This window comes from Schistocerca piceifrons, chromosome 9 (genome assembly GCF_021461385.2).
Source record: "Schistocerca piceifrons isolate TAMUIC-IGC-003096 chromosome 9, iqSchPice1.1, whole genome shotgun sequence".
In the NCBI taxonomy this organism is placed as follows: domain Eukaryota; kingdom Metazoa; phylum Arthropoda; class Insecta; order Orthoptera; family Acrididae; genus Schistocerca; species Schistocerca piceifrons.
In genome coordinates, this window is record NC_060146.1 from 213055468 (window position 1) to 213078012 (window position 22545).

General features: G+C 44.3%; 1 protein-coding gene across 2 annotated transcripts in view; it reads right to left on the reverse strand.

Annotated features, from left to right (window-relative positions):
- LOC124716903 (putative mediator of RNA polymerase II transcription subunit 12) overlaps positions 1 to 22545 on the reverse strand; it is a 435024-nt gene that overhangs the window by 230453 nt on the left and 182026 nt on the right. The gene's annotated exons all lie outside the window — the stretch shown is intronic.

Sequence of the window (22545 nt, forward strand, 5' to 3'; positions counted from 1 at the left end):
CGATAACCCTAATGTCAGCGTCAGAGAAGTTGCTGCTGTACAAGGTAACGTTGACACGTCACTGTATGGAGAGTGCTACGGGAGAACCAGTTGATTCCGTACCATGTACAGCGGGTGCAGTCACTATCAGCAGCTGATTGGCCTCCACGGGTACACTTCTGCGAATGGTTCATCCGACAATGTGTCAATCCTCATTTCAGTGCAAATGATCTCTTTACGGATGAGGCTTCATTCCAACGTGATCAAATTGTAAAGTTTCACAATCAACATGTGTGGGCTGACGAGAATCCGCACGCAATTGTGCAATCACGTCATCAACACAGATTTTCTGTGAACGTTTGGGCAGGCATTGTTGGTGATGTCTCGATTGGGCCCCATGTTCTTCCACCTACGCTCAATGGAGCACGTTATCATGATTTCATGCGGGATACTCTACCTGTGCTGCTAGAACATGTGCCTTTACAAGTACGACACAACATGTGGTTCATGCACGATGGAGCTCCTGCACATTTCAGTCGAAGTGTTCATACGCTTCTCAACAACAGATTCGGTGACCGATGGATTGGTAGAGGTGGACCAATTCCATGGCCTCCACGCTCTCCTGACCTTAACCCTCTTGACTTTCATTTATGGGGGCATTTGAAAGCTCTTGTCTACGCAACCCCGATACCAAATGTAGAGACTCTTCGTGCTCGTATTGTGGACGGCTGTGATACAATACGCCATTCTCCAGGGCTGCATCAGCGCATCAGGGATTCCATGCGACGGAGGGTTTTTTTTCTGTAACAAAGTGTTTGAAGTCACGCTGGTACGTTCTGTTGCTGTGTGTTTCCATTCCATGATTAATGTGATTTGAAGTAATAAAATGAGCTCTAACATGGAAAGTAAGCGTTTCCGGACACATGTCCACATAACATATTTTCTTTCTTTGTGTGTGAGGAATGTTTCCTGAAACATTGGCCGTACCTTTTTGTAACATCCTGTATAAGTTTTCAAAGCACTTCGCAATCATCCGTTGCGAACTTCCCTTACTTATCACTACCACAAAGAATTAATATTTAAGTATCACACGTAAGGGCGACAGACTATTTAGAATAGCAACTACTCTTCCTGTTTCTTGCAGTGTCAGTAACAGTAAGGGCGTTTGGTACTGTCCATCTGAAATGAAAGTTCTTTGTTCTCCCATTTCTTTAGCTGAATCACTAATTTTCAATAATCTCACGATACTGTCATTCTCAACAAGTCTTCATGGATGTAAATCGTTACCACTACTGTAATGGAATGGACTGTTTGTAGATACAGAAATCAAACCAAACTGCATGTTTCATTACGGACCACCGATGATCTTTTATATAAGGGAAAGAAATTACGGGTTTCTTATACTAACAATGAGATTTTTCATGCTGTTGCTGCTGCTGCTGATTTTGGGTTTGAGGAGACACAATATCTAGGCTCATTAGTCTCCCATTCACCCTCCAGGACGGGATCAGTGTACGCCATCCAGGATTAAGGAAAACACGAATATCTTTTATGGATTTTATTAGGTTTTTGGGATTTTTTCATACTGACAAATAGTACAAATTTAATCTTATTCTTGCAACTACATTAGTGGAAAAAACTGGTTAGTTAAACAGGCACCTGGTTATGTCGGTCATGATCGCTTCAAATTAAGCGGGATGTTGCTTGATGAACTTAGAGATGAGGTGGTTGAAAAGATAAAACTTCAGTTAGAAGAGCATATACAAGATGGGCAGTCTAATATAAAGAAGGACAGAATTATAGTAATCAGTGCCCATATAGGACAACAAGCACTTCTATTAAATGCAACAGATTGTGAATCAAAACAAAAGACAGTTTAAATACTGTTCAGAGTCTCTTAAAAAGTCAATTGAAATGTGTAAAGATAATTTTCAGAAAAAGATTTCTGCTGTTTGCACTGTTAATGTAAATAAAATGATATGGTCAAAGGTTTGTAGAGTCCTGAACCTTCTTCAGGCAGGCAAGAACAAATGATGCACAAGCTGTCGATTCATGCATCGATCACCTAGAAAGTCACCATACGGAACCTCGTAAGAACGTAATAGAAATCGGAAGCACGAGCACTAGAACACTTTCACTACCGTGCTAACATTCAAGATTCAGAGGGAGAGGATTAACTGTTGAACAAGAACGAAGTGCAGAAAACTGGCTCACAGAAATTGATCCAGAGAGGAATGTAAGTTTTACGTCTTTTACGATAGCTGTTAGTTCTGATTCTTTTACTGCTACTATATTTTCTGATGCAACTGTGACACAGTTTCATCCAAACAATTGATGGAACTGAAAACAGCAAAAACCAGGAAACTTGCCAACAGGATTCAGTACTTTTGGGAAAAGCCTAATTTCTTGCCCTGCCAGCACTGCACCCACTGAGAGAATCTTTTCCAATAATTTAGGTCAGTAAAGAGATAAGAAATTACAGGAGATCAATAAATTTCTGCACGCTTCCAAAAGGGCTAAATTGCACTTTACAGTAATCACGAAACTACAAAAATAAAGTTTTTTTCTGGAAATGTGAAAGTTTATTTAACTGTGTTTCTTATAGTGCAAAAAATTAAAAAAAAACTTTAAACACAATATCAAATTACCTCAGTAATTAATTCAGTAAATATGTTGCTTCTTTTTACTTTGTGTAACTCTATGTAGCATTTTTTTTTTGTAAATTATATTTTTATAATTAAATGTACTTACTTTGTATTGGTTTTTTTTGGCAGTGTTTTAATAAACTCATGTTTTGGGTCGGATTAAACTACAACCACCCTGACGCATCTGCGTCTACAGTAAATTGTGTGTGCAAGTGTGAGGAAGTTTTCTACGAGGGCAAACCAAAAATTATCCCGACTGCCTTTAAAAAAAAACTCTTCTGCAGCTGCTGAGCTGCATTTCGCGAATGTGTGCCAAAGAAATTAGTATAAGCATGCGTATTCAAACACATAGATACGTGAACAGGCACAATACGGCGCTGCGGTCGGCAACATCTACCGGGTGATGAAAAAGTCAGTATAAATTTGAAAACTGAATAAATCACGGAATAATGTAGATACAGAGGTACAAATTGACACACATGCTTGGAATGACATGGGGTTTTATTAGAACCAAAAAAATACAAAAGTTCAAAAAATGTCCGACAGATTGCGCTTCATCTGATCAGAATAGCAATAATTTGCATAACAAAGTAAGACAAATGATGTTCTTTACAGGAAATGCTCAATATGTCCACCATCATTCCTCAGCGATAGCTGTAGTCGAGGAATAATGTTGTGAACAGCACTGTAAAGCATGTCCGGAGTTATGGTGAGGCACTGGCGTCGGATGTTGTCTTTCAGCATCCCTAGAGATGTCGGTCGATCACGATACACTTGCGACTTCAGGTAACCCCAAAGCCAATAATCGCACGGACTGAGGTCTGGGGACCTGGGAGGCCAAGCACGACGAAAGTGGCGGCTGAGCACACGATCATCACCAAACGACGCGCGCAAGAGATCTTTCACGCGTCTGGCAATATGCGGTGGAGCGCCATCCTGCATAAACATCGTACGTTCCAGCAGGTGTTTATTAGCCAGGCTGGGGATTATGCGGTTCTGTAACATATTGGCGTACCTCTCACCCGTCACGGTAGCCGTTTTGCTGTCCAGTGCCATCTGCCGGACATTTTGGGAACTCTGGTTTTTTTTTTTTTTTTTTTTTTTTTTTTTTTTTTTTTTTTTTTTGTTCTAATAAAACCCCATGTCATTCCAAGCATGAGTGTCAATTTTTACCTCTCTATCTACATTATTCCGTGGTTTATTAAGTTTTCAAATTTATACTGACTTTTTGATCACCCAGTATATAAGACATCAAGTGTCTGGCACAGGTGTTAGATCGGCTACTACTGCTACAATAGCAGGTTATCAAGATCTAAGTGAGTTTGAACGTGGTGTAATAGTCGGCGCACGAGCGATGGGGCACAGCATCTCCGAGGTAGCGATAAAGTGGGGATTTTCCCGTATCAACATTTCACGAGTGCACCGTGAATATAAGGAATCCCGTAAAATATCAAATCTCCGACATCGCTGCGGCCGGAAAAACATCCTGCAAGAACGGGACCAACGACGACTGAAGAGAGTCGTTCAGCGTGACCCAAGTGCAACCCTTCCGCAAACTGCTGCAGATTTAAGTGCTGTGCCATCAACAAGGGCAGGTGTGCAAACCATTCAACGAAACATCATAGATATGGGCTTTCGCAGCCGAAGGCCCACTCGTGTACACTTGTGTCATGGCTTCGCCACAATTTCCAGATGTACTGTCCGAATTTTATCGCTTGCAGAATCAGCAGACGCAGGCGTTATTGGATGCTCTTGGACAGCTCGTCCAGGGTCAACGTGCGATGCAAAATGATGCGGCAGCCGCCGCTCCACCGCTACCGCAGCCACAACATGCAGTTGCACCACCTTTTCGTCCTTTTGATGCGGCACTGGAAAGCTGGAAGGAGTGGTCACGCCAATTTGGATTCCATCTCGCCGCCTACAGAATTCAAGGTAATGAGCGGCAGCCATTTCTTCTTTCCGCCGTAGGCGTATCCACGTACCGAGTGATAGTGAAATTATTTCCCCGATGCGACGTAGCAACTCTGTCCTACGACGAAATTTTGTCTGCATTAGATGCATATTTCAAGGAATCAGTCAATGTAGTTGCCAATAGGTATACTTTCTTTCGTACCAAACGTACGGCCGCTCAAACTAATAGGGATTGGGTTGCAACTTTGCAAGGCCTTAGTAGGGATTGTGCTTTTGAGTGTGAATGTGGACTCCCTTATTCAGATACTATGGTGCGTGATGCAATTGCACAGAACGTTTCTGATGTTCGTATAAGGGAACAGATTTTGAAAATAGTCAATCCCTCCCTTCAACAAGTGATAGACATATTGGATAGGCAAGACACACTTGACTTTGCTCAGGAATCATTTGCAACTTCGCCAGCCGTGTGTCACGTTAACCGGCCCACCAGGCGCGCTGCACCCACCCGTCAACAGCCCTCGCGCCCGTCCGCGCAGCTGCCGCCAAGCTTTCAGCCAGGTGTGCCGCGCAAGCAAGCAAATGCAGTGCTAAAATCATGCCCGCGGTGTGCTAGTAGACGTTCGCGTGAGAATTGCCCATCACGCCAAGCTATTTGCTTTTTCTGTAATAAAAAAGGACATGTTCAAAATGTTTGCCAGAAAAAGCTCAGATCGGACACTCACAACCATTCCAGGCCCTTTGCTTCGCGCCGGAATCGGAAGCGAACCAAGAATACTCAGGCTCGTGAACCTTCGCCCATGGACATTCAGGTAGTTCATTCCACTCCGCCCAGTGCCACTTTCTCTAACAGTGACTGTGTTCGTCCCACAAATAGTGTGTGTCGACATCGCCGGAAATCCCGTCAAGTCGCAAGTGATTCTGTACCAGTGTCAGTTCACGTTGCACGAGACAGTCGCTCTTGTCGTCAACAGGACAATAAACTTTTTGTAGACTTGGACATTCATGGCAAAGTGATACCATTCCAGCTCGACACCGGAGCTGCAGTTTCACTAATCAATAAACACACGTACAAACAGCTGGGCACACCTCCGTTGCGTGCCACAAATGTTAAGTTAACTAGTTATTCAGGTCAAGCTATCCCTGTGTTAGGACAGTGCAGCCTTCTTGCAACATACAAAGGACAAACAAAACTTGTGTCATTTTACGTCCTTCGTTCTTCTTCTGCAGTGAACTTGTTTGGTTTAGATTTATTTCAGTTGTTTAACTTGTCTATAGTCAATCAGGTCCTATCAGTGAAACAGACTGTGCCTTCAGACAGTGTTTCTCGACTATGTGAAGAGTTTGCAGACATTTTTGCACCGGGCCTTGGTTGCGCTAAGAACTATAAAGCACATTTGGAACTGAAAGTAAATGCGCAACCGAAATTTTTCCAAGCGCGCACTGTTCCCCACGCATTGCATGATGAGGTCGCACGAACATTACACGATTTGGAATCACAAGGTGTGATTGAACGTGTGCAGGCTTCTCTCTGGGCATCACCCTTAGTAATTTTGCCAAAAGCTTCCGGAAAACTGAGACTTTGTGTGGACTTCAAGGCAACGGTGAATCCACAACTAGTGATTGCAACTTATCCTTTACCCCACCCGGAAGATCTTTTTGACAAACTGTGCCCGGGTAAATATTTTTCGAAGTTGGACCTAGCAGATGCGTACTTGCAAATACCAGTGGACGACGAATCTCAGCGAGTCTTGGTGGTTAACACGCATCTTGGTTTGTACAGATTCAAAAGACTGCCATTCGGGTGTGCATCCGCCCCTGCATTGTTTCAGCAATATCTGCAAACTGTTTGTGCCTTGGTCTCTACTGCAGCAAACTATCTGGACGATATTGTGATCTCCGGAACGACAGAAGAAGAACATTTAGCCAATCTCAGAACATTATTTTAGGTCTTGCGACAAAATGGTCTTCGCTTGCGGAAGGACAAATGTGTGTTTTTTGCTCGTGACTTACCCTATCTGGGACATGTAATCAATGCCCAAGGCATACATCCCAGTCCAGAACACCTCCATGCCATACAGGACTTGCCTTCGCCGCAGAATTTGAAACAGCTACAGAGTGTGCTGGGAAAAATTAATTATTTCCACAAATATGTTCCCCACGCCTCTTCCATTTCAGCTCCGCTTCATCGCTTACGCCGTAAAGGTGTTCCGTTCGTCTGGACGACGGACTGCGAACGCGCCTTTCGCCAGTTGAAATCGGCGTTGCTTTCAAATACTTGCCTTACGCCATTCGATCCCCAGAAACACCTTTTGTTGATGGTAGATGCATCGGATTTCGGGATCGGTGCTGTGCTTGCGCACAAAGATGGATCGCCCTATTGCCTTTGCGTCCAAATTGCTCTCGTCTGCGCAAAGAAATTATTCACAGATTGAGAAAGAAGCTTTGGCTCTCGTATTTGGTGTTACTAAGTTTCATGATTTCTTGTATGGTCGTCACTTTACCATCATCACAGACCACAAACCTTTGACATCGCTTTTTCATCCGAACAAGCCTGTACTCCGCGTACAGCGCAGAAATTCATTCGCTGGTCTATTTTCCTCTCGCAGTACCGCTACGATATCTTGTATCGGTCCACTGCTAAGCACGGAAACGCCGATGCGTTGTCCCGTTTGCCTGTTGCTGAGGATAGAGCATTCGATTCTTCCGAACTTGCTTGCATGTTCATTGACTCGGAAACCGATGACGTGGTCGAATCGTTTCCGATTGATTTTAGTCGTGTACCCTGACCTTGCTACCGTTCTGCGTTTTGTTGCTACGCAATGGCCCTTGTCAAAGTCACGGATCGAGGATCCGTTGGTTCGCCGATTTTTTGCTCACAAGGAGAGACTTTTTGTACGACGTGGTGTTTTGCTGTTGCGTTCTGATAATGATCAGTCCAGGGTCGTGGTCCCACGTTCATTACAGTCCTCTATCTTACGGCTTCTCCACCAAGGACATTGGGGTATAGTGCGAACGAAACAACTTGCTCGTCAGCACTGTACTTGGTTCGGAATCGATGCTGCGATTACGAATATGTACTCTTCTTGCATGGCGTGTGCCGAACAACAATCCGCCCCACCGCGGAAATTCTTTGCATGGCCGAAAGCCACTTCCCCTTGGCAACGCTTACACATCGATTTTGCTGGCCCAGTCTGGAATGCTAGATGGTTGGTCGTGGTCGATTCTTTCAGTAATTTTCCTTTTGTTGTCCGGATGTCTTCCACGACGTCATCTGCCACCATCCAAGCGTTATCCGCTATCTTTTGTATTGAAGGTCTTCCACAGACTATTGTTTCCGACACTGGCCCACAATTCATGTCCGCAGAATTTCAGTCATTCTGCAAGGCCAATGGTATTCAACATCTGACATCCGCGCCGGTTTCGCCTCAGTCAAACGGTGCCGCTGAACGATTGGTCCAGACTTTCAAGTCACAGATGTTGAAGCTGAAAGAGTCGCATTCTCGGGAGGACGCGTTGTTGCTCTTTTTGTCCTCGTATCGCTCTCAGCACCGAGATGGTCGCTCGCCGGCTGAGTTGTTCCACAGTCGTCCTCATCGAACCTTGATGTCTTTGCCACATCCGCCGCATCAGGTTCCTGTGCAGCGGCAGCCACCTGCTTTTGCTCCAGGCGACGTTGTCTATTATCGCAACTATCGAGGTTCACGGCGTTGGCTCGCAGGGCGCATTCTTCGCTGCCTCGGCTGCGCTATGTATCTGGTTTAGGGGGCCTCTGGTGAGGTGCGTCGGCACCTCAATCAGCTGCGCCTCTGTCGTCGCACGGGTTCTGCCGCTCCCCGTCTGCTTTCAGCGACGGTGCCGTCCGGTCAGCGCCCTGGGGACCCATCTACTGGCTCGCCTCATCCCCAGGTGTTACCGACGCTGCCTTCCATTTTGCCCCATGGCGACGCGCCGCCGCCGGTCCTCCCGCCGGCGCCGCCCGCAGTGGACGCTTCGCTGCAGCCGCCGGGCGCCTCCCTGGGTCACGCGCCGCCGATCGCTTCCCGTGACCAGCTGTCCTCCGACATGGAACTCTTGCCCGCTCCGGACCAGATGTCGTCTTCGCCCGTCGGGTGCACCGCCCCGATGGAGGTCGACTCTTCGGCCCCCCCTGTCTCTCTACGGGCGCATACACCGCATGTTGGCGTGCACCCTGGACTAGGTTTTCAGGCGTTTCCTAGCTCCCCTCGGACCGAATGGCCGGGTGCGGGTGGCACAGCCTCGCCTGTTGTTAGGGTCCCCACTTCGTCGCATACGTCAACATGGGGTCCTCCCCACGGCGGGCGGAAGCCTTATAACACAACCGTACGCCGATTTGCGGGGGAGGAATGTGGTGTCACCGCCAGACACCACACTTGCTAGGTGGTAGCCTTTAAATCGGGCGCGGTCCGGTAGTATACGTCGGACCCGCGTGTCGCCACTGTCAGTGATCGCAGACAGAGCGCCACCACACGGCAGGTCTAGAGAGACGTCCTGGCACTCGCCCCAGTTGTACAGCCGACGTTCATAGGAATGGTTCACTGCCAATCACGCTCTCATTTGCCAAGACGATAGTTAGCACAGCCTTCAGCTACGTCATTTGCTACGACCTAGCAAGGCGCCGTATTCAATTGACATTGAAATTATAAAACATGTACCGTCAAGAGCGCTGTACACCAAATATGGATTAAAGTTAAGTATTCCAAGAACTATGTTCTTTTCTTATTAGACTCAACTCCTTTAATTGTTCCAGACCTCACGCCAGTCTGCGTGTAATTAAATGCGTGCATTTCGGCCTCCTCTAGCAACACGGTGTTGGCTCTTATGCCAACACTACAAGGAGCGCTAGCGGCGGTTGCGTTAAAGATGGCTGCCTTCACTGGTCCTGAGTGTGGTAGCTATGTGTTTTGGTTTGAAGAATCCAAGTCGGCGACACAGTTGAGCGTAATTTCAGTACCAAGTACGCTAAAGATCCTCCTATTAGGCCTACAATTTATGAGTGGCATAAATGTTTTGTTGAAACATGGTGCGACAACGTTTTATCAACAGCCCAACGAAATCGACCCGGTGAGCATCTGGCGAACTGCACATCCCACATACGACTGTTTGGCGTGTGTTGAGAAACCGTTGCATTTGAAATCATACAGATTGATGATGGTACAAACAATAAAAGACACTGATAAAATTGGTCGCAAGTACTTCTGAGTGGATGTGTTAAATCGATTATATGAGGATGAACATTTCTTGGACAAAATCATCTTTTCTGACGAGTCGACTTTTCACTTAAGTGGAATGGTTAACACACATAACTGTCGGATTTTGGGGAAGTGAAAATCCACATCAAACATTGCAGCATGTTCGTGACAGCCCTAAACTGAACGTTTCTTGTGCACTGAGAAAGAACAAAGTGTACGGCCCCTTTCTTCCGTGTGAGAACCATCAGTGGGATAGTGTACCTGGATATGTTAAACAGTTTTTGATACCACAGAACGATGAGGTTGACCCAGAACGAAATATTTACTTCATGCAAGATGGTGCACCACCCCACTACCTGGCTGACATCCGGGATTTTCTCAGTGATGCTTTCCAGGTCAATGGACTGGCCGTGGAGCGCCAACTGCTTGGCCCCCACGTTCCCCAGACCTGGGGTTCATGAAGGATACCGTGTTTGTACCTCCTGTGCCGGCTTCCCTACCTGAACTTAGAGCGAGAATTACGCCGCCACTGAGCAAGTTACACCTGCAATGCTACAGCGAGTTTGGGAAGAAATTTACTTCTGATGGAATGTGTGCAGTATAACCAACGGAAGCAACATGCAACATTTTTAGTGTAAGGTAAAAAAAAAAAAAAAAAAAAAAAAAAACCTTGATGTGTTTCCCCACAAAATAACACTAAACCCAGCTCTATATCTTCTTTCAATAAATTTAGACGAATTTTTAAAGTTGTAAAGTCCTTTTTGAAATGGTTCAAATGGCTCTGAGCACTATGGGACTTAACATCTATGGTCATCAGTCCCCTAGAACTTAGAACTACTTAAACCTAACTAACCTAAGGACATCACACAACACCCAGCCATCACGAGGCAGAGAAAATCCCTGACCCCGCCGGGAATCGAACCCGGGAACCCGGGCGTGGGAAGCGAGAACGCTACCGCACGACCACGAGATGCGGGCTTTTTGAAATGGTTCAAATGGCTCTGAGCACTATGGGACTTAACTTCTGAGGTCATCAGTCCCCTAGAACTTAGAACTACTTATACCTAACTAAACTAAGGACATCACACACATCCATACCTGAGGCAGAATGTAGCGCCTAGAACCGCTCGGCCAAAGTTTTCTCATCTCCCGACTGTGATAGTACTTGCAGTGGATCCTGATGCAGTTTGGAATTCCTGTGTGATGGTCTGGATAGATGTCTGCCTATTACACATTACCACCCTCTTCAACCGTCGGCTGCCTCTATCACTCAACAGACGAGGTCGGCCCGTACGCTTTTCTGCTGTACGTGTCACTTCACGTTTCCACTTCACTATTACATCGGGAACAGTGGACCTAGGAATGTTTAGGAGTGTGGAAATTTCGCGTACAGACGTACGACACAAATGACACCGAATCACCTGACCACGTTCGAAGTCCGTAAGTTCCACGGAGCACCCCATTTTGCTCTCTCTTGATGTCTAATGACTACTGAGGTCGATGATGCGGAGTACCTGGCAGTAGGTGGCAGCACAATGCACCTAATGTGAAAAACGTATGTTTTTGGGGGTGTCCGGATACTTTTGATCACGCAGTGTATCAAGGTCTGTCATTCTCCTATTTATACCTGAGTAGCGGCCGTCTCTCACCAGCCCAGCCCTTCGTTCCGGCGCGTGGCCCAGTGAGGTGTGTGTGTGTGTGTGTGTGTGTGTGTGTGTGTGTGTGTGTGTACACGGGGGGGAGGGAACCACCATTCTTTTGATGAGGCTGCCATAGAGCCTTACCTCGTTTGATTCTTTGGTTTCGCTCTCCCAAAAGCCACTTGCTTGGCACAACGTTTTTGTTTGCTCGAATTCGAACGTATGTCCCACGTTGAGGCTGTGTTCTGCAAAAGCTGATTTTTCTGCCCTAGGCGTATGCATCTTGTTTTGCGGAAAGACACAGTGAAATGGCAGAAAAGAACTACCATGTTTGGAGGTACCCTGATCACACCATTAATGGAGTTGGCCGATTTGTCGGTGTGTCAACGCAGACAGTGCTCTGTGTAGGATGGTGCAGGATGGATGGTTGATTGGTTGGGCGATTTGGGGGAGGGGACCAAACAGCGAGATCATCGCTCCCTTCAGATGAGAAAAGCGTGGGGATGGAAGCCGGCCATACACTTTCAAAGAAACTATCCTGGCATTTGCCTGAAGCGATTTAGGGAGATCACGGAAAACCTAGATCAGGAAGGCCGGAGAGTGGTTTGAGCCCCTGTCCTCCCGAAGGTGAGTACACAATGCTAATCTCTGCGCCACCTTGCTCGATGTGGACTAACAAGAAAGAGTGTACGACTCCTAGCCATGTAACACGGTTAAAAACATGGTCGTAAAAAAATCCTAAGCGCCAGGGACCAAGCGTTGCCAATGATCGGTTTTAAATCTTACAAGAAATGCTGCTTCAGTGAACGCATGTCTATCAATCCAGTTTACACAGAAACACTGCAGATGAAACTTCATACAATGGACATTTGCAATCGGGCACCTTGCAAAATACCACTGCTCGCAGAAGTGCACAAAGCTGCATGTCTTCAGTGGGGCAGACACTGGGCAGTTGGCAACTGGAAGCATGTAGCGCGGTCCAAGGCATCACAGTTTATTTCAGATTATGCCAGGCATCGAGGGCAGTGTGCAAAGAGTGCAGTTCAAGCCGGAGATGACTCTCTGATGTTCTGGAGGGTGTTTTTCATATTGTGCTCACTCATTCGACTTACCTGTGAACATGAACCCAGGTATTTATTTCAGCATTCTCTCTGTGACCAACTGTCGCCCTTTCATCTACACCTTCGTGATGAGATGCTGTGGACACTTGCAACATTACAATACAGTTGATTCTCGATAGCTCGAGGTGAACGGAACTGGGACCACATCGAACTATTGAAAACTCGTACTATCCAAATTCATGTGGGAAAAGAAATAAAACTATACTAAAAAGAATAAACAACATCCACAATGCCTCAAATGTTTTTTTCAAACTCCGAATTCGTATTGTTTTTCGAGTACGAGATTCTTCTTAGTATTTCTTTCAAAAAAATTGTTCCAAATTAAGTCGGTTTGTTCCATAGTCACCAATAGTAACTTTGCAGGCAGCGTATTCCAGAGCAAGTTCTTTTTCTTATTGTTTCTTCTTTCTCTAGTCGTTTTGCTCCTAACTTAACGTTCAAAGTCACAAACTTGCTTTCCTTCGTTAGGGCACTAATTTTTACGTGTACAAACAAAAACAGTCAAGAAAGAAAACGAAACAACATTGTGCTAAACCGACAATGAAAAATCTAGAACACCACTTTAAAAAAAAATGTATGTTTCTGTAAATAGTTAAAAATTGGGAGAAGCATATGCGTGGGGCCATTTGCACCGACACAACTAAGAGGACTACGTGGTTCGACAGGGGATGTGGTGCGAGGGGATGGGGGATGATCGATACACTGTACGGTAGCTTTTTTTTTTTTTTTTACTTTCTTACGAGGCTCGGATTTATGGGAATCACGTAATTCCGAGATTCGAAACATCGAAATTCTACTGTAGTCGTACGCAATGCGCTGCAAGCAGTCGCCCACTACATCAGCCAATCTGAATCCCATAGAGAATGTCTAGGAGAAGCAGTGGTCAACACTCTCACAATTTGTTAGCTCTGCAGGAAGTGATCACCAATGAGAGGCTCGAGGTGGATACGGAATACTTCAGGAAATCCTCGACGAATTGAGCCCATGATCAAGACTGTAGTAGAGACAGGATAAGAAGATCCCCGACAGCCAACTTTCAACTGCGACGCCATCTACGTAAACTGTGACCACACCGAGGCGTTGCCTCTGAGACGCTTACAAAATCGCGTTACGTTATTGTCTGCAAAGCTGCCGCATACAGCCGACTGCATCTGTCAGAGTCAGCTTCTACATGTACATCTACACGGTTACTCTGCAAGTCACAGGTAAGTGCCTGGCAGAGGGTTCATCGAACACCTCCACAACAATTCTTTTTTATTCCACTCTAGAACAGCGCGCAGGAAAAACGAGCACCTATACCGTTCTGTGCGAGCTCTGATTTCCCCGTATTTTATTATGATGATCATTTTCCCCTATATAGGTGGGTGCCAACAAAATGTTTTCGCATTCAGAGGAGAAAGTTGGTGATTGAAATTTCGTGAGAGGCTCCCGCCTCAACAAGAAACGCCTTTGTTTTAACCGTGTCCACTTCAAATCCTGTGTCATGTGCGTGACACTCTCTCCCCTATTTCTTGATAATACAACACGTGCTGCCCTTCTTTGAACTTTCTCGGTGCACTCCATCAATCCTAGCTGGCAACGATCCCAATGGCGCAGCAGTACTCCAAAAGAGGCCGGCAAAGTGTGCTGCAGACAATCTCCTTAGTAGGTCTGTGCATCTTCTAAGCGTTCTGCCAAAAAAAGGCGCTCTTGTTTCGCCTCCCCCACAACATTTTCTTCAGTCCTTTCAAATTTAAGTTGTTCTTAATAGTAATTCCTAGGTACTTAGTTGAATTTACAGCCTTTAGATTTGACTGATTTATCGCGTAACCCAAATTTAACTGATTCCTTCTAGCACTAATGTGGATGACATCACACTTTTCGTTATTTGGGGTTAACTGCACTGCTAATATTTGCACCATATAGATATCTTTTCTAAATCGTTTCGCAATTTGTTTTGATCTTCTGATGACTTTACTAGACCCTAAACGACAGCAACACCTGCAGACAACCTAAGATGGCTGCTCAGATGGTCTCCTAAATCGTTTATGTAGATCGGGAACAACAGAAGGCGTACAACACTACTTTGGGAGCGCCAGAAATCACTTCTGTTTTACTCGGTGACTTTACGTCAATTACTATGAACTGTGACCTATCTGGCAGGAAATCACGAATTCAGTTGCGTAACTGAGACTATATTCAATAAGCACACAATTTGATAACAAGCCGCTTGTCAGGTACTGTGTCAAAAGCCTTCCGGAAATCTCGAAATCCCTTGTCGATAGCACTCAACACTCCGTTTCAGTAAAGAGCTAGTTGTGTTTCACAGGAGCGATGTTTTCTAAATCCGTGTTGAGTATGTGTCAATAGATCATTCACTTCGAGGTGATTCATAATGTTCGAACACATTATTATGTTCCAAAATTCTGCTGCACGTCGACGTTAATGACATGAGCCTGTAATTTAGTGGATTATTCCCATTGTCTTTCTTGAATACTGGTGTGATCTGTGCACATTACCAATCTTTGGCTACGAATCATTCGTCCAGCGAGGGGTTGTATATGATTGTTAAGTATGGAGGTACCGGATCAGCGCACTCTGAAAGGAACCTAACCGGTGTACAGTCTGGACCGGAAGACTTGCATTTACAAGCGATCTAAGTTGCTTCACTACTCAGAGGATATCTACTTCTACTTACAGCGAGTCAACTATCGCGGCGGTGGAACAGGCTACCTTTGTGATGTCCTCAGGGGGATGACAAAAATATTTTGTCCAATGTGCTTAGGTTGTAGTAGTAATCCAAAGATGAAGAGATTTGCACGGGACTGAGTGGCACAGAGGTTTGCATCAAACCAGACGATCGCAGCGTCCGCCCTCCTTTCCTGTTAGACGTACGACAACCTGCGGCTACGGCCGTGCGTGCGCCTTTCACTTTCATTCGCTCCGGCCGTGTGGACCACAGTTTCCGGATGAGACACAAGCCACACGCCGCCCGCTTCTCCACTCTGTGCCATCGCACGCGTACGCATCAGTTTTCCACGTTGCTTGTCAGCTGCCGGCTTGCCGTGAGCGAGGGGAACATAATGCGTCGGCGCAGAGTTGAATTTCAGCGCACAGACTAAAGCGTGTCGGCAGAGAACTCCCTACTGCAAGAAATACGCTTATCTCAACAACACACTGGATGCCGAACGTGAAAACAGCGATGAAAACCGAGAGTCGTGGTGGTTAGCGGCACAGTCGCTATTTCGGTCGGAAAAAAGGAAGGAATGCACGAAAAAAACTAAAACAGCTCGATTCCTTTGTTTTTCTATTGCGGAATCAATGTTACAGCACAGTGAAAATGAGGGAATAGTGTTATATTTACCCATGAAGTGCCAAAGAAAATGGTATAGGCATCCGTATTCAAATACAGACATATGTACACAGACACAAAACGGCGCTGCAGTCGAAAACGCCTATATAAGACAACCAGTGTCTGGCGCAATTGCTAAATCGCTTATCAAGATTGATTTTGAGCGTGGTTCTATAGTCGGTGCATGAGCGATGGGACACAGAGGTAGCGATGAAGTGGGGATTTTCCCGTACGGTCGTTTCCCGAGTGTACCGTGAATCTTAGGAATCCGGTAAAGAATCAAATCTCCGACATGGCTACGGCCGGAAAAAGATCCTGTAAGAATGGACACAACGACGACTGAAGAGAAGCGTTCAACGTGACAGATGTGCAGCCCGTCCGCAAATTGCCGCAGATTTCAATGCTGAGCCATCAACAAGGGTCAGCATTGGACTGTTGATGGCTGGAAACATGTTGCCTGGTTGGACGAGCCTCGTTTCAAATTGTATCGAGCGAATGGACGTGTACGGGTGTCAAGACAACCTCATGGACCCTGCATGTCAGCATGGGACTGTTCAAGTTGTTGGAGGCTCTCTGTAATGGCGTGGGGCGTGTGCAGTTGGAGTGATATGGGACCTCTGATACGTCTAGATACGACTGTGATAGGTGACACGTACGTAAGTATCCTGTCTGATCACCTGCATCCATTCATGTACATTGTGCATTCCGCCAGACCTGGGCAATTCCAGCAGGACAATGCGACATTCCACACGTCCAGAATTGCAACAGAGAGTGGCTTCAGGAACACTCTTCTGAGTTTAAACACTTCCGCTCACCACCAGGCTCCCCAGATATGAACATTATTGAGCATATCTGGGATGCCTTGCAACGTGCTGTTCAGAAGAGATCTCTACCCCCTCGTACTCTTACGGATTTGTGGACAGTTATGCATCATTCGTGGTGTCAGTTTCCTCCAGCACTACTTCAGACATTAGTCGAGCCCATGTCACGTCGTGTTGCGGCACTTCTGCGTGCTTGTGGGGGTCCAACACGATATTGGGCAGGTGTACCAGTTTCTTTAGCTCATTAAGTGTAGTAAAAATGGCTCTGAGCACTGTGGGACTTCACAACTGAGGCCATCAGTCCCCTAGAACTTAGAACAACTTAAAGCTAAGGACATCACACACATCCATGCCCGAGGCAGGATTCGGGCCTGCGACCGTAGCGGTCGCTCGGTTCCAGACTGAAGCGCCTAGAACCGGTCGGCCACACGGGCCGGTACCAATGGTATTACCAACTATCCGCCCTGAGAGGTTTGCACACAATTTCAAAAAACAAGCTCCAGCCAAAGCAAATTCACAGGACTTCATAAAGCACACTGCGTTGATTGGAGAAGATTTTGCCCCGGGGGTTGCATATGTTGGAGACAAAGGGTCACGACTTTTGTGGAGCTGCTGATCTACATTCCTTAGACAGGAAAACGCAAATGGGAAGATGTTTACATTTCCCTCAAAGGAAGATAAACGTTGAGTGGAGAAGGGCGAAACTGTAAAGTAAGCAGTTGCACCAGCTGTAGATCACAGGAATGAGCATAATTTTTTCCACGCAGAAGCAATGCAGAACGAAACTTTTTTTTTAAAGTGCAAGTGTCATTTCGTTACCAGAGATATTTTTAATTTCATTCGCAAAATATTTCTTTAATGTGCTTATTTTCTATGCCATCTTGTTTCCCCTTTCATTCCTCTTCATAACAGAAATATTGTGAATTTATATAGCTGTGTTACTGTTGTATTATAAACTAGAACAATTACGTCATTCCGTTACCACAAAGTTTTTTAACACAAGTCTCATTATTTGACCGAAACATAAACTTGTACAATAAGAAAATTATATTTCATTGCTTATTTAGTTATACAGTAACAACACTTGCCTTTTATAATCATTCTTGATGTTTTTTTATCCTTGAATTGCACTGGCTGTCATTCCGTGGCTCGTGGAATTGCCCCTAACAATGGACTACCTCTGATGATACGAAACGTGCAGTTAATGCAGGCAGCCAAATGCAACCTGTCTGAAATATTTTTACCAGCGCCAAGTACTGCTACTACCTGCTGGAGGTACCAAGGGCTTGGGAGTGAGGAACTTAAATGCCCTCTCCAAGTGGTTAGTGAGCTTTGTACGAACTAGTAAGGTACAGCAATGATTATTAAAATGAAACGGTCCGTAGACGGTCAGGGTTACTGCTCAATAATATAACTGCTGTTCCCTCTAGATTGCTCAATAAACAAGTGTAATAATATTGTGCAGTATTTCGTCTCGTGCGAAACGTAACATCATCGAGAATATGCTGCTGTAGTTATTGTTGCACTTTGGTGTACGGAGAAGAAAAAAAGGCGAATAAAAAAATGAGGCTTCAAAAATTACTTAAGTTTGTTCTTAAAGAAATAATAGAAATAATAATAATAATAAAATAATCCTCTCTCGTAACTGTGCAGTACCGCTTTCCAAACATACAGAGAGAAGCAATTCAGTCATAATTTTCAGGTTGAACTTATTTTAGAATGTAAACACAAGAGTGGACAAAAAAAAAAAAAAGCGATACGTAATGGACCGGCAAGGATGTTGTCAATACTGCCCACAGAGGGCACAATATTTCTCAGGAAGCGTAATACTGAGTGTCCCACATAAAACCGATTCGCCTCACGTACCGGTTAACCATCTCCAGTCGAAGTGCTTGTGAAGTGGCCGCTATGGCCACCACTTCCAAGATCTCTTATAAACAGGTCTTTTTAACACTACTATTATCTGATCTTTTTCAGTCAGTTCACTGTTACTTGAATCTCAGGCGTGAGGCGTGCCGGTTATATATGGGACACCCTGTATATTTTGAAAATTTTTGATCTGCTCGAGAACACTGTACAATGTCCCTACATACCCGACACAAGTTCAATGTTTGCAGATCTGAAAATATTGAGCAATAATACTGATCGTCTGTACCATATTTCGTTAGATAAGTCTTATTACTAACCGCACACCTCAAGAAGAAACTCGGCGCACTCCAAAGATGAAATAAGCGCTATAGTACGAGTCTCGCGAGGTAAACGTCTAAACTGCACAGAAAGTCACTGACAGTGTACGGACCAAGATGCAACGCAGTAAAATGGTGCCAACAATGTGACCGAGGCCGTAAAGACGTTGGTGGTGGCGATCTTACACTATGCGATTTCTATCTTTTCGGCAAGTTGGAACACCATTTTGGGGGCGCGGGGCGGGGGAAGCAGGAAGAAATTTTCCAATAGTGAGGACTTCCACACAGCGTTTCTTCACTATCTCCGGAACCAAGTGCGTCGGGGAAATGAAAGAGTTTACAGTGATTTGGTGACTGCTGGAAACTAGTCTCTGTGTCACTTTGAAGTGTAGTGCAGCGTTACACGAACGTTACTTCTCCTGCCATAACAATGAGCAACTTGCTTTTCAAAGTCCCGTCGTAGATGTTAACGGTGAAGATGAGATTAGACTAGGGTGACCAAACGTCCCGGAAAACCGGGATTGTCCCGGTTTTCATCCCTGTCCCGGAATTCAGTTTTTAAATACATTTCGTGAAACTTTCTCAAATTTTTGGGATTTCGCTATATTAAACGAAATACAACACAAGAATTAATATATTTTAGCTTATTTGTCTAAAACCTCCATTGTCCCATACTAGTAATCACAGCATCAGTAGTGATACACTCAGGCAATAATTTACTTTGAGCCGTACTTTGGCCAACAAGTAGTAAGTTGTATTATTGTAACAGATCTATAAAACCGTCACATTGTCACGCCACTTACACACTCATTGTCAGAACAGTGTAGTAGTTGATGTTTTGTCAGACAAACTGCAATAGTTTTTTCTCATATTAGTGGTATTATTGCTGCAGTACTGTTAAACGCAATGCCGAAATGTGCCTGCAAGTTCAGTGACTGTTATTCCAAGGAATGGAATTTCATTAAGAAAGGTCGTTTTGATTGCGAAGCAGAGTGTTCCGTATGCAACTGTTTTATTAGTATAAATCATGGTGGACGTTCCGACATAGTTGATCACATCAGGTCAAAGAAACACATTAATATATACAGTGCACCGAGCTGCAGTAAAACTCTACAAAATTATTTTGTGAAACATCAGTCAAGTGAAGAGACGAAAGTTCGAGCAGCCTAGCTTATACTAGCCTACCACACAGTAAAACATCACCAAACTTATAGATCTAGTGATTGTACTAATAAGCTTAACAGCATTATGTTTGATGATTCTTCCACTGCAAAAAAGTTTAGTTCAGCAAGAACTAAAGTGTCAGCCTTAGTGAAAGAAGTTATAGCTCCCCAGAGTGTAAAGGAAAGCCTTGAATACATCAAAGTCTTCTTTCTACGGGATATCCACTGATGCCAGCAATCATAAGGCCACTAAAATATTTCCGTTTGTTGTTCAGTTTTTCGATATTAATCAGGGAATTCAGACCAAACTTTTGAAGGTGAGTTCCCTACCTAATAAAACATCTGACGAAATTTCAAGATTTTATATGAATACTATCGAAATGTTTGATCTTGAGAAAAATAAATGTGTGGTATTTTGTGGAGACATCAACAACACAAACTTTGGTGGTTTAAAAAGACAAGGCAAATGCAACGTATTTACCAAATTAAAGGCAACATTTCATGAAAACATTGAAGGCATACGGTGCCCTGCACATGTTTTACATAATAGCGTGCAGACATCTGCTGACAGTTTAAGCTGTGATGTTGAAACCATCTTCATGAAGGTATACTCACACTTTTACATATATACTGTTAGAACAGAGAGGCTGAAGGAGTTCTGTGATTATGTGGGAACTGAATATATGAATGTAATGTGTCACTCGAAAACTCGCTGGTTATCAGTGTTTCCAGCAGTTGAAAGAGTAATCCGCCTGTTTGAACAGTTAAAAGATTTTTTCCTAGATGAAGACAAAGCCCCCAAAATATTGGTTCAGTTTTTCAGTAACCCTTTAAGTGAAGCCTACTTATGGTTCATTCACAGTCAGCTTAGCACTTTGCAGCATGGGATAAGGGAAATTGAGGGAAGCACGAAAAGTGTAATAGAGGTAAGTGATATTTTGAAAAATACTCCTTAAACTGTTACTAAGAGGAGAGAACAGCAGTTCATTTCTTTTCATGTTAAATCTGTCCTTAAAAGAGCAGAAGTATCAGAAGCAGCGGAAAGGAGTTTTACAGAAGAAGTGAACAAGTTTTATGACTCTTGTGTAGAATATCTCATAAAGTGGAGCGCCTCATATTTACCCTCATCGCCGGTGTTTGATTGGATGTTACTCAAGAGAGTGCCAAAATAGGAAAGTGTTGAAGAGACAGTTTCTTATTTGAACAGTAAAGAGATTGAAATCGATGATTCCATTCTCTTTGATCAGTTCGACATACTGACAAATTTTGTTGAAGAAAGTCTTCACAAGTGGAATGATGAAGGAAAAAAAAAACCATTGGAATGTCATGGGAAGTGGGTGAGTCTTTTTAAAAGCTGTGACTGTCTTCAGCATTACTCTGAGTTGGTAATAATTCAAGGTATTTATTTGCAATCCCAGCCCATAATGCCAATGTGGAAAGAATATTTTCGTTCATGAATATCCAGTGGACTGATGAAAGAAACAGAATGGAGGTGGACTCTCTTGAAACAATCCTGCAGATCCTGTACAACTACAAAATGGATTATGCCGAGTTTTATCAGTCTCAAAGAACAAAGACATGATCAAGAAGGCTGGAGGCAGTGAAAAATACCCTTTTCTCCAAGGACAGTCAACTCCATCTACAAGTGCTCAGTAATATTAAAGCTCATGTTAATATTAATTGATTAAAAGTTGAATGGCTGTAAAATTTTGTGAAATCGTAATACATTTCTTTATTACTGTATATGTTTATTAAATGTCATTAATTATACATATAATCTAGATTATATCAATCTTTTGTATCCCCTTATTAGTTATAATAATCGGGTTAACAATATGTATCAACAAAACATTAATATTTAAAATTAAGAAACCTGGGTACATGTGGAATAAGGTGTCCATTGGCACCCGGGTGAATGTGTCCCGGTTTTCACCGAAAATAATTTGGTCACCCTAGATTAGACTAACTGCAGCGCCCACATAGATATTGAGGTAGACATTCTCCCCGCATTACGTACCTGAGTGGAGAGAGAAGAAACTGAAATTCATGGTACAACGGGAAGCACTCCCTGCCATGCACTTCACAGTGGTTTGCAGGGTATGGATGTAGATGCAGAAACAGCTGACGAAACAACAATTTAAACGCCTAATATTTACCGCACAATTTACGACTGCGCACAGTTTTCAGCAAGAAGCATTGTCAGTAAGCAACACGCATTCTGTCGTCCCAACAATGGCTTGAAACACCGTGCAGCAGCAGCCAGGGCGTGATTTCTAAGTCAACAATCAATCGGCTCGCAACGAGCTTCCACTTAACATTCAACAAGGAGAACTGGTACTTTCTGCAAACGATAGTACTGTTATAATGAATCCCAGCAGAGAGAAAGCGACAGAAGAGATGCTAAATGATCTTTTCCAAAGAATTATAACGTGACTCTCACAAAATGGACACTCTACATTTTGAAAAAACACACGACATTCAGTTCAGTACAACAAATAGAATCGTCTAACAATTTATGTAAGACATGAGCAGGAGTCA